Raw genomic sequence first — 10,417 nt, 5'->3', positions numbered from 1 at the left:
GGAGGCTAAAGCCATGTTCCAATAGCCACCCATGCCAGTGTTTTGGTCCCATAAGGCATTGCAAGCCCAACCCAAAATTCCACTCGGCTACGTGCATTGTGGGATAGCTAACCACAGTGCAGTGCTCCGTGCGTCAATGCAAGTCCTGCTAGTGAGGGTGCACTCTGCCAACACAATGAGCATAGTGTGGACACACAAGATTGACTTGCTTAAATCGGAGGCTCGATGCCAACTTACATAAAGTCAGCTGAACTTTGTAGTGTAGACATGGCACCAGTCCAGGCCCCTGCACTGAGGCAGGACTAAGAATTATCTAGACCATCCCTGACAGGCATTTGTCTAACCTGCTCCTAAAAACCTCCAATGATGGAGATTCCACAACCTTCCTAGGTAGTTTTTCTGGTGCTTAGCTACCCTGACAGTAAGGAAATTGTTTATAATGTCTAACTAAACCACTTTTGCTGCAGTTTAAGGCCACAATTTCTTGTCCTGGCCTCAGTGGTTAAGATGATCATGTTACATCCATCATGACTTTCTATTTTCCATTGTGGAAATTGTGATTAGAATAAAAATGACATTTCACCTGGGATTGTAGGCATAGAACCTACATTAACAGGCCTGATCCTGCACTCCTTGCTGAGGCAGAACGTGTATGGGCTTTAATGGGAGCTTTACCTAAATAAAGATTGCAGGAGCCTGGCAAAATTATGGAGGCAGTACAGAAAACTTACTTGTGGGATGCTCAGTGCCAGAGGGTCAGTACTGGGGTTCATTAATGAAGGGTCAAATTAACTCTTGATGGCACCTGATTACATCTCCCTGTATCAGTGTGTACCCCTTCCTCTAAAGGATTCATCCGAGGGAAGGCAGGCAGTGGTATTTGACAACCTCCACTTAAGGATTTCCACCAAAAGGTGGGGAAGCAGCTGCATGTTATGGACAGGGCTTCATAGGAACCATTTTGGCAAAGGATGACAAACCTGCAGATCTAAGCCTGTTGCATCTCCCATCTGGTGGTGACATACTAGGGCCCAAATCTTCAAAAGGGCACAAACATTGTGAATTTTCAAACGTAGGTCTCCCTCAATCTCTCCTATTGAAGTTCTGTTTTAATTAAATATTAATTGGGCGAGAGCTAAAGTTAGAATGACTATAGACTAGTGGTTAGAGCACTCAACTGAGAAATGGCAGAGCCCTGTTCAAATCCCTTCTCCTCATCAGGCAGAGCAGGGCCTTGAACTAGGTGTCTCACCCATTATAGAAGTGTAGGACTCGAAATGACCTCAGTAGGTCCCCTAGTCCAGTCCCCTGCACTCAAGGCAGGACTAAGTAAAAACTAGGCTGTTCCTGAGAGGTGTTTGTCTAACCTGTTCTTAAAAACCTCCAATGACGGAGATTCCACAACTTCCCTACACAACTGGCTCCAGTGCTTAACTACCTGGACAGTTAGGAAGTTTTTTCAAATGTCCAATCTAAACCTCCCTTGATGCAGTTTAAGCCCCTTGCTTCTTGTCTTATCCTCAGAGGTTAGCGAGAACAATTTTTCTCTCTCCTCCTTGTGACAACCTTTTACGTACTTGAAAACTGTTATCATGTCCCCACTCAGTCTTCTCTTCTCCAGACTAAACAAACCCATTTTTTTCAATCTCTCCTCAGAGGCCATATTTTCTAGACCTGTATCATTTTTGTTGCTCTCCTCTAGACTTTCTCCAACTTTGTCCACATCTTTTCTGAAGTGTGGTGCCCAGAACTGAACACTGTACTCCAACTGAGGCCTTATCAGTGCTGAGTAAAGTAGAATAATTACTTCTCGTGTCTTGCTTTCAACATTCCTGCTGACATATCCCAGAATGAGGTTTGCTTTTCTTACAACAGTGTTACACTGTTGCCTCGTATTTCGTTTGTGATCCACTTTAACCCCCAGTACTCCTTCCTAGGCAGTCATTTCCCATTTTGTATGTGTGCAACTGATTGTTCCCTCCTAAGTGGAATACTTTGCATTTGTCCTTATTGAATTTCATTCTATGTACTTCAGACCATTTCTCCAGTTTGTCCAGATAATTTTGAATTTTAATCCTATCTTCCAAAGCACTTGCAACCCCTTCCACTTGGTATAATCCACAAACTTTATAAGTGTACTCTCTATGCCATTATTCTGGGTGAGTATCCTAACAACTTGGCTAAAGGTTATAAAGGAGGACTCCTCCTCCAGCTGTTTGGGGTGAACTCTCTTGAACAGCCCAATCTGATAGGTGGTCTCTGAGCATACCTAGTGGATCAGGTCATGCATGTGACTGAGGCGGTCGAATACCTCTCTTCCCCAGTTTGTGAATTGCTCTGGGGCTTGAACGGGAGATAGGTGCTTGGACATTTAAAGTGAGGCAGCACGGTGCAGGCTCAGAGGCAGAAACAGGCCCCTGCAAAAACTTAGGCATTGAGCAATTTAAGGAGCCTCCAGGGTTACGCAGCAGCTGAGCTGGAGTCTTGTGGATCACAGTGGAGGCCAAAAATGGGACTTAGGTGCCTACGTACTGTGACAGGGTCAGGCCAGATGGCTACAGGAGAGTGATAGAAGGCAGATATATTAGCTCCAGATTAAGCAGGTCCTTTTTCCCTGGGTAAGGTAACAGGGGTGGTTCCAGAACAATCAGGAACTTGCTGGAACCAATTAAGGCAGGTAGGCTAATTAGAACACCTGGATCCAATTAAGAAGCTGCTAGAATCAATTAAGACAGGCAGGCTAATCAGAGCACCTGGTTTAAAAAGGACCTCACTTCAGTCAGTAAGGGGCGCGCAAGGAGCTGAGAGTGAGAGGGTGTGCTGCTGGAGGACTAAGGAGTACAAACTCTATCTGGCATCAGGATGAAGGTCCTGTGGTGAGGAAACAGAAGAGGAGGAGGCCATGGGGAAGTACCCCAGGGAGTTGTAGCTGTCACACAGGTGTTACACGAAACACTGTGGACAGCTGTGATCCACAGGGCCCTGGGCTGGAACTCGGAGTAGAGGGTGGGCCTGGGTTTCCCCCATTCCCCCAACTCCCTATTGGATACTGGAGGAGTTGTCCTAGACCGTGGGTCACACCAGAGGGGAAGGTCCCTGGCGTGTCCCCCAACCCACTAGGTGGACCAGCAGAGACTGTGGGGATTGTTCTTCTTCCGTTTCCCTATGCTGGCCAGTGATGAGGTTAGCTGAGTGAATGGCAGGTTTGAACCACTAGCAAAAGTGGCCAAACTGAGGGCTACCGTGAACCTCTGAGGTGAGCAAATCCGCCAATAAGCGTAGGACCCACCAAGTCAGAGGAGGAACTTCGTCACAGTACCTTTGTGGATCCCACCCTAATGCATTTGTGGCCATCTGGCAGAAGCCCTCATCCAGTAGCTGAATTTACTGTGTGCATGTCCTGCATGCTAATGCAGCACAAACTCAAAGTGGGACCTGTCTATTCCAGAGGGGACCACTCAACTGCTGAGACAAAAGGTTTCCTCTTGCTGGCTGAGGCAGAGCCAGGTGGGCTAAATGTACCTCTGCTGGAAGTGACTTTTTGCAGATCTTACAGGGCAGTAAACGGTGTAAATTCCTAATGCAATCTTTACAAGAAGGCGTGGCAGGTAAACCTGCCTCCCCTTCTTCAAACAAGCCTTTTATTGAATTGCAATTTCGGAATGTCTCATTCATGTTGCTGCTTCAATATAGCATGAAAAACAGTATGTGCCATTTATCATTCCATCAACATGACTAGCTCAGGAGATTTTTAAAAAGTTAGTTGAATAAAAATTAATGGTTAAAGGGTAGTTGTGGATTGGAGTAATGGGTCTTTAGAAACGGTTTTCAATTTTTCCATTGAAAAATTGCAAGGTGGTCATCAGCCTTGGAAGAAGTCATAGGACATATGACAGGTTTCAGAGTAGCAGCCGTGTTAGTCTGTATTCACAAAAAGAAAAGGAGTACTTGTGGCACCTTAGCGACTAACCAATTTATTTGAGCATAAGCATCTGATGAAGTGAGCTGTAGCTCACGAAAGCTTATGCTCAAATAAATTGGTTAGTCTCTAAGGTGCCACAAGTACTCCTTTTCTTATAGGACATATGGTCTCTCATGGCCCAGTTCTGTCACCCTTACTCCCACTGAGTAGTGCCATACTCACTGAGTAGCCTCAGTGAAATCAGTGGGGTTGCTTCCAGAGTAAAAGACTATCCATCATGAGTAAGGGTGGCAGAATCTGGCTCTAAGGGATTCAGCACTGCTTATGCTGCGAAAATTCACTTTGACTGAGGAATAAGGAGAATCCTTATTCTTTGGGTACAGAGCTAATGACTCATTGCTCCATGTTTCTTGAATTATTTTCTTTCTCTGATTTCAGATACCCAAATGAGTTTCTCAAACTGCTATGTACTATAGTTTAGAACACTTGGTATTTCCTGTGGAATTGCATATTATTTCCATATGAATACGAAGAGACTTTATGGTGATTCATGTTTTTACAATAATACTCAATGACTGAATGATTCATGGCTTTGACAAAAGTGATGAGTTTATTATTGCCTCACCACTAATAGTAGCTCTTCACTTCCAGGGTAATGGCGGCACACTACTGGTCAAGGGAAAACTTGGAGCCTCTTTACTTGGCAAAGCCTATTTACTTTTTACTGATTTTCCTTGAAGTCAACAACATTTCATGTCACTTACATGCCCAAATAGACACTTAAAACAAATCTACTATCCAACTATAATTTATAATGGTAGATCTATAATATACCATGAGCCAAATCCTGTTCTGTGTTGGTTGGTTACACTAGAACAGGTTCCCAATCTGTGAGGTGTGCCAAGGAATGTTTCGGATGGCATGGCTGGGGCCTGGTCCAGCCCTTGCTGGTGGCATGGCGACACCCAGCCCCGGCTGCTGGCCCTGTGCCCAGGGCTCTGCTCTTGGCCCCAGCTCCCAGCCCCAAGCCCAGGGTCCTGGCTGCCGGCCCTGTGCCCAGGGTTCTGCTCCCAGCCCCAGCTCCTGTCCCCGCACCTGGGGTCCCAACTGCCAGCCCGGTGCCTGCGGCTCTGCTCCTGGCCCTGTGCCCAGGGTCCTGAACTGCTGGCTCCACACCCATGGTTGCGTGCCCACCCCTAGCTGTGGCCTCAGCCTTGGCCCCCTTTCCCCTGTGCGCATTCCCGCCTCCCGGAGCCATGGCCCCACTCCCAGCCCTGGCTCGGGGTGGGAGTGCAGACAGGAGTAAGGGGGGGCACAAGGTAAAAAGTTTGGGGACCACTGAACTAGAGAGTGGTGGGAAAACGGATGCAAAAGGAGACACCTCTTGCCCCATCTGTACCACAGACATGCATCATTAGCACAAGATTCCTATAACACATACTGTGCTGGGAAAGGGACCCCTTCCTGCATCCACCTACACACAAATGCTGCAAGGGAGCATGGTCTGATGGCAAGGGGACATGATCCTTAATGACCATATATGTTTTAAACAATCCATCCTGTTTGCAAGGATTGAGCCCTGCATATTTTCTTTATTTGTGTCAACTCCTTCCTTTCAGCCTCAAGTCCTAGCAAAAATATCTTGAGACAGATCCTCGGCTGGTATAATCATTGTAGCTGCTCTGAAATCAATGGAGCTACACTGAATTACAGAACCTGAGGCTCTGGTCTCTCGTTTCCTTGATGGTTAACCATTGCTGCTTCTTGCCTGCTGCAGACTAAATACTCTGGGCTAAATTTGCAAATGTGTGTTCCTGAAGCTAGGCTCCTAAATCCATATTTAGGCACTTCAATAAAATGGCCTTATTTCCAGAGATGCTGAGTACCCAGAATCCTACTCAAGTCAGTGGGAGCTTCAGGTACTCAGAATCTTTGGAAATAAGTTCACTTTTATGTAGGTGCCTAAATACACATTTCAGGGCCTAACTCTAGGGACCCCCTGTGGAGAATTTTGACCTGCAGTTATGCAGTCATCCCCTCCGTCTCACAAATGTTTCAGGGTTAGTTTTGCAGAAGGGGCTGGATGAAGTTTTGGCAAGAGTTGCCTTTCTCTCTTATAAATGTACTGCAATTTTTGCTACTAATATTAGAGCAAAAAAACTGGAACATTTGGGGCCAGATCCTCAGCTGGTACAAGTCAGTATAGATCCATTGACTTCAATGAAACATAGCTGATTTTCACCAGCTGAACAATTGACTCTCTATCCTCCGGAAGCAACTTGCCTGAAGATCAAACACATAAATACTCAATACCGTATCAAGCATCACTTGCACTTCTGTTTTAAGCTATATCCACAACTCTCACTGAGTTCACAGTAATCTCTTATAGCTGGTAAATGCTACGTTATTTTCGATATATACATATCTGCAGTATAAACTAGGTCAGACTACTGCTAAATAAAACTTTTATCCAGGACTAAGGTTAGGTTTTGAAATGCAGATGAAAAATTTGTCAGGAGGTGGCTGGCTTACATTTACAGAAATCCATATGGATTTGTCTCAGCAGCCCTTTCCAACTATAGCTCATGATTTGGGAAGGAAAAGTTACACTCTTCATGTGCTCCCCCCCACCCCACCATTTAGCTAACAGCATTTGAGGATTTCATCTTTAAATCTGACACCAGTTAAATAAACATCTTACCCTTGAAACAAATGGCTGGCACTTTTCCTTTGGAAACCCAAATGAATACATAGCTTCACTAGTAAAGAAGTCACTGTACAACCTGAGGTTCCTTTTTTTAAAAAAACATCAAACAACAGTAAAGCTTTCTGTTTTATTTGAAAAGCTGAGTAACCATCTGGTTATTTAACATGACACCCAGTCCCAAATTTAACAGTTACTTCTTTAAGGTCCTGAGTCAAAGCTTGCTGATTGAGGTCAAGGGACCCTGGATCAAATCCATAGCTCTGTTTGGTTTTCTAGTGACTTACTGTTTGTCACTCAACATAACTGTGCACTTTTTGGTTGCACAAGGCAACAGAATTCAGAGATTGCTGGTCAATAAGCTAGTTAAGACATTGTAAGCAGAAATTAAATGATTGCTTTTCCAATATTATATTGCATACTTAGTATTTGAGTGATAGGAATCTGTAGGGTAATGCAATCTCATGATAGCCATTTGGTATAGTAAGTCAGTTCCACCTCCATTAGTATAATTACATTAATTTCAAATGTTTCAGAGTAGCAGCCGTGTTAGTCTGTATCCGCCAAAAGAAAAGGAGTACTTGTGGCACCTTAGAGACTAATTTATTTGAGCATAAGTTTTTGTGAGCTACAGCTCGCTTCATTGGATCCATGCAGTGGAAAATACAGTGGGGAGATTTTATATACACAGAGAACATGAAAAATGGGTGTTACCATTAATTTCAAAGTAGAAGTTCTATTTTCTTACAGGCAAACGATTTGCTGCTAAATGCCTGCATTTTCCATTTCCCTAAATGGGCAAAATATTTTTCTCACTACTCCGAGTGGCTGATATTATCCACAGTAGGATGACTGCGGTTTTTTCCTCTTCTTGAAATCTCTGTTCCCTTGCAGGATTTTATTTCTCCTTACTTACACCATCCAGAAAAGAAAAGTCTTTGGGATGGAAAGAGAGAGGTTAGAGTTTGATGGGCCTAATTTTTCATCAATTTCTCCAATGAACAAAGACATGACCAACAGTTTGGAACCTGCATTCAATCTATTGCTACTCACATTGTATTCTCTGTGATGGACAACTTAAAATGATCATACAAGAAGAAGGTGTAATAAATACAATGAAAATACCAGGGCAGAATATATATTACTCGAATGCTCTACAGTCCTACTGCTTAGACCTGTGGCTATAGCTCTGAAGACAGTTCTCTTAGGACCCAATCTTGCAAGCCTTACTCCAGCAAAACTCCTATTGTATTTTGATGTGTTTTGTGCCCAAGGATTGCCTACAGGATCAGGCCCTTAAGCGGTATTGTAAACATCCTATGCCAGTTACGTTTCTTGCACATAAAACTTCTTTAGACTAAAACATGATCTTACCTTAGTTCACCCACTGAAATACTACAAAGGAAACACTGTTAACATCATCCATCCATTTTCTTTACCTGGCATTCAGTTCAGCAGTATAATCTTCTTTAATTATTAAATCATCTTATCAATCAAAGCATGGTACTGTTACTAGTCCCTTATCAGTTACTCCACGCTAATGTTTACTAGTTTTCCTTTCTCTCTCTGACATCTCAAAATCTATGCTCACACGCACACGGTCCAAAGGAAAACAGGTGTTCAGACACATTTTAAATGTATTAATTTATCTTTCTGTATGTCATTAGTGAGCTAGTTTGCAGTAAAACAGTCCCTGTCAATACAACGTTTTTCAAGGAAAGTATCCCTCATGCAGCACACTATAGCTTTGGAGCGCACAGTAAGCAAGCTGTGCAAATGCTGAGATGCTAAGTCAAATACTTAAGAGGAAATTTAAATTAAAATTACTGGCAGGGGAAGTAGCTTTTAAAGGGTATATACTCAGTTTGATGTATGGGTAATTGGGAGCATAATGCCATGCCCACTGAGATAGGAAAATATATATAGTTTGTAAGCCTTTAAAAAAACCTAAAAATAGAAATATATATAGTACACTTAGTACTGTGCATTATCCATCTCCTCAATCCTTATTTCATGTTCTCCAAATACTAAACCATATCCTTCTGATATCACAACTCAAAAAGAGTCCAGCAGAAAAATAAGAAAAATATAAAGTAATAAGCATGCTCTGCATGGTCAGCTATGATAGACTACTAGCGTAGTAGTTTACTGGTTTTCTTTTCTGAAAGTACAAATCTGCTGTTTTCTTCTGGTACTTCACATTCCTTGCAATTTTTCTTTGATTTTTTTTTCTTTTTAACTGCATCATCTTTAACAACTGATCTTGTCTGCAGTCCCCCTCAACCTCTACAAGGTACATTAAAAGCCACAACCGAAACTATATAACAAATGTTTAAATTAAAAGACCCCTTTTCCAATGCCCAGGCACAGCACCTGCAAAGTTATAGTGCTGCCTAGTTTGGCAAGAGAGCTAGACCCAAGGAGCAAAAGTTACGCTATGTTTCAGGCCTCTGGAACAGAGAATTGCATTTAACTGTTTGAACTCTTGCTAATAAACTCTCTTACATAACTGTACTTCAGAAATCATTTGCTGGTAAGTCAGTTTAATTTGGGAGCTATAGCATTTCCAGCAGGAAAATACAAAAGCTGTTCAACTATCTAAATATTTTTTTAGTTATCTGGCCAGTATCATGAGCCAGTAAAGACTGTTTAACAAGAAAAGCCAGTGAGTACACTAACAAAGTTTACTAAACACATTTTCTTTAAAACTTACCTACTAGACAAGTTTTGCAACGCTCTTCCTTCGCTGTCCAGAAATTGTAGCTCTAGCTCCATCTCCACTCCAGTTGCACTGCCTCGGGGTATGTGGTATCAACATGACTGTTTCTTGACCTGTTGACAACATGGTTGCAACTTCAGTGTAGATGTAACCATAATCATGGCCTATAACAGGGTAGAAGCCTTGAACAAGTTATCCTTTTTTTATACCCAGGGTGTTTAACAAGAATAGCAAAAAAGTCTGCAGTCTTTTTCTGGATCCAACTTTCTAAGCTAAACCTAGCATTAAGCTAAATGGATACTTGTACTAGCCTGATTTCAGTAATTAAAAAAATACTCTTGCACATGGTACAGTACTAAACTGATGAGAGTTAGAAATATGTTTGTCGACATATGTGAATACATTCTTTGGTTTTAATTAAATAAACAGCAGCAATTAAATTTCTTACCTTTTGAAAAATTAAAGATTGGAACAAATACAAGTTACTTATGGGATAGCTTTATATAGTTGTGACTGCAGTTCATTATGTCAAGATTCAAACAAAAAGTAACTGAATTTTCATTTCCAGTAGTATGTGGTTCGATGTGCAGACATACATGAGATACATGAATTATCACACATTACATGCACATACACCTAAAATAAAGTTAGAGCATGGTTTAACAGACCAAAGGCAGGTAATTCAAAATTGAGGCTGAAACAAAGGGCAAAATACATCTCTAATGTAATTCATCTGAAGTTACTGAAGCCAATAGAGCTGACCTGCCAGTAGATGAATTCGGAGAAGTGCATGGAATTTACAGCTTTGAGCCTAAATATTCAAGGTGACATGAAATGGGACTCATAACAAGGCAGGATAGGGAACATTGACATGACACCTGATAAATCTCTATATTCTACATTGACATGAAGATGGGCTTTTTCAGATCTACATTCCATGAAATCAAAAATTACCCTCTAGTGTCAGGTGTTCTAATTAGACAGATTAGCTCCAATGTCTAAGCACAATGAACGATGGTTAAAGACAAGCTTCATAACTCTAAATACATGTGTGATGGAATGTAGTCCCCAC

Source organism: Lepidochelys kempii, chromosome 11 (assembly GCF_965140285.1).
Source record: "Lepidochelys kempii isolate rLepKem1 chromosome 11, rLepKem1.hap1, whole genome shotgun sequence".
Taxonomy (NCBI): Eukaryota; Metazoa; Chordata; order Testudines; family Cheloniidae; genus Lepidochelys; species Lepidochelys kempii.
This window is presented reverse-complemented; position numbering follows the sequence as displayed.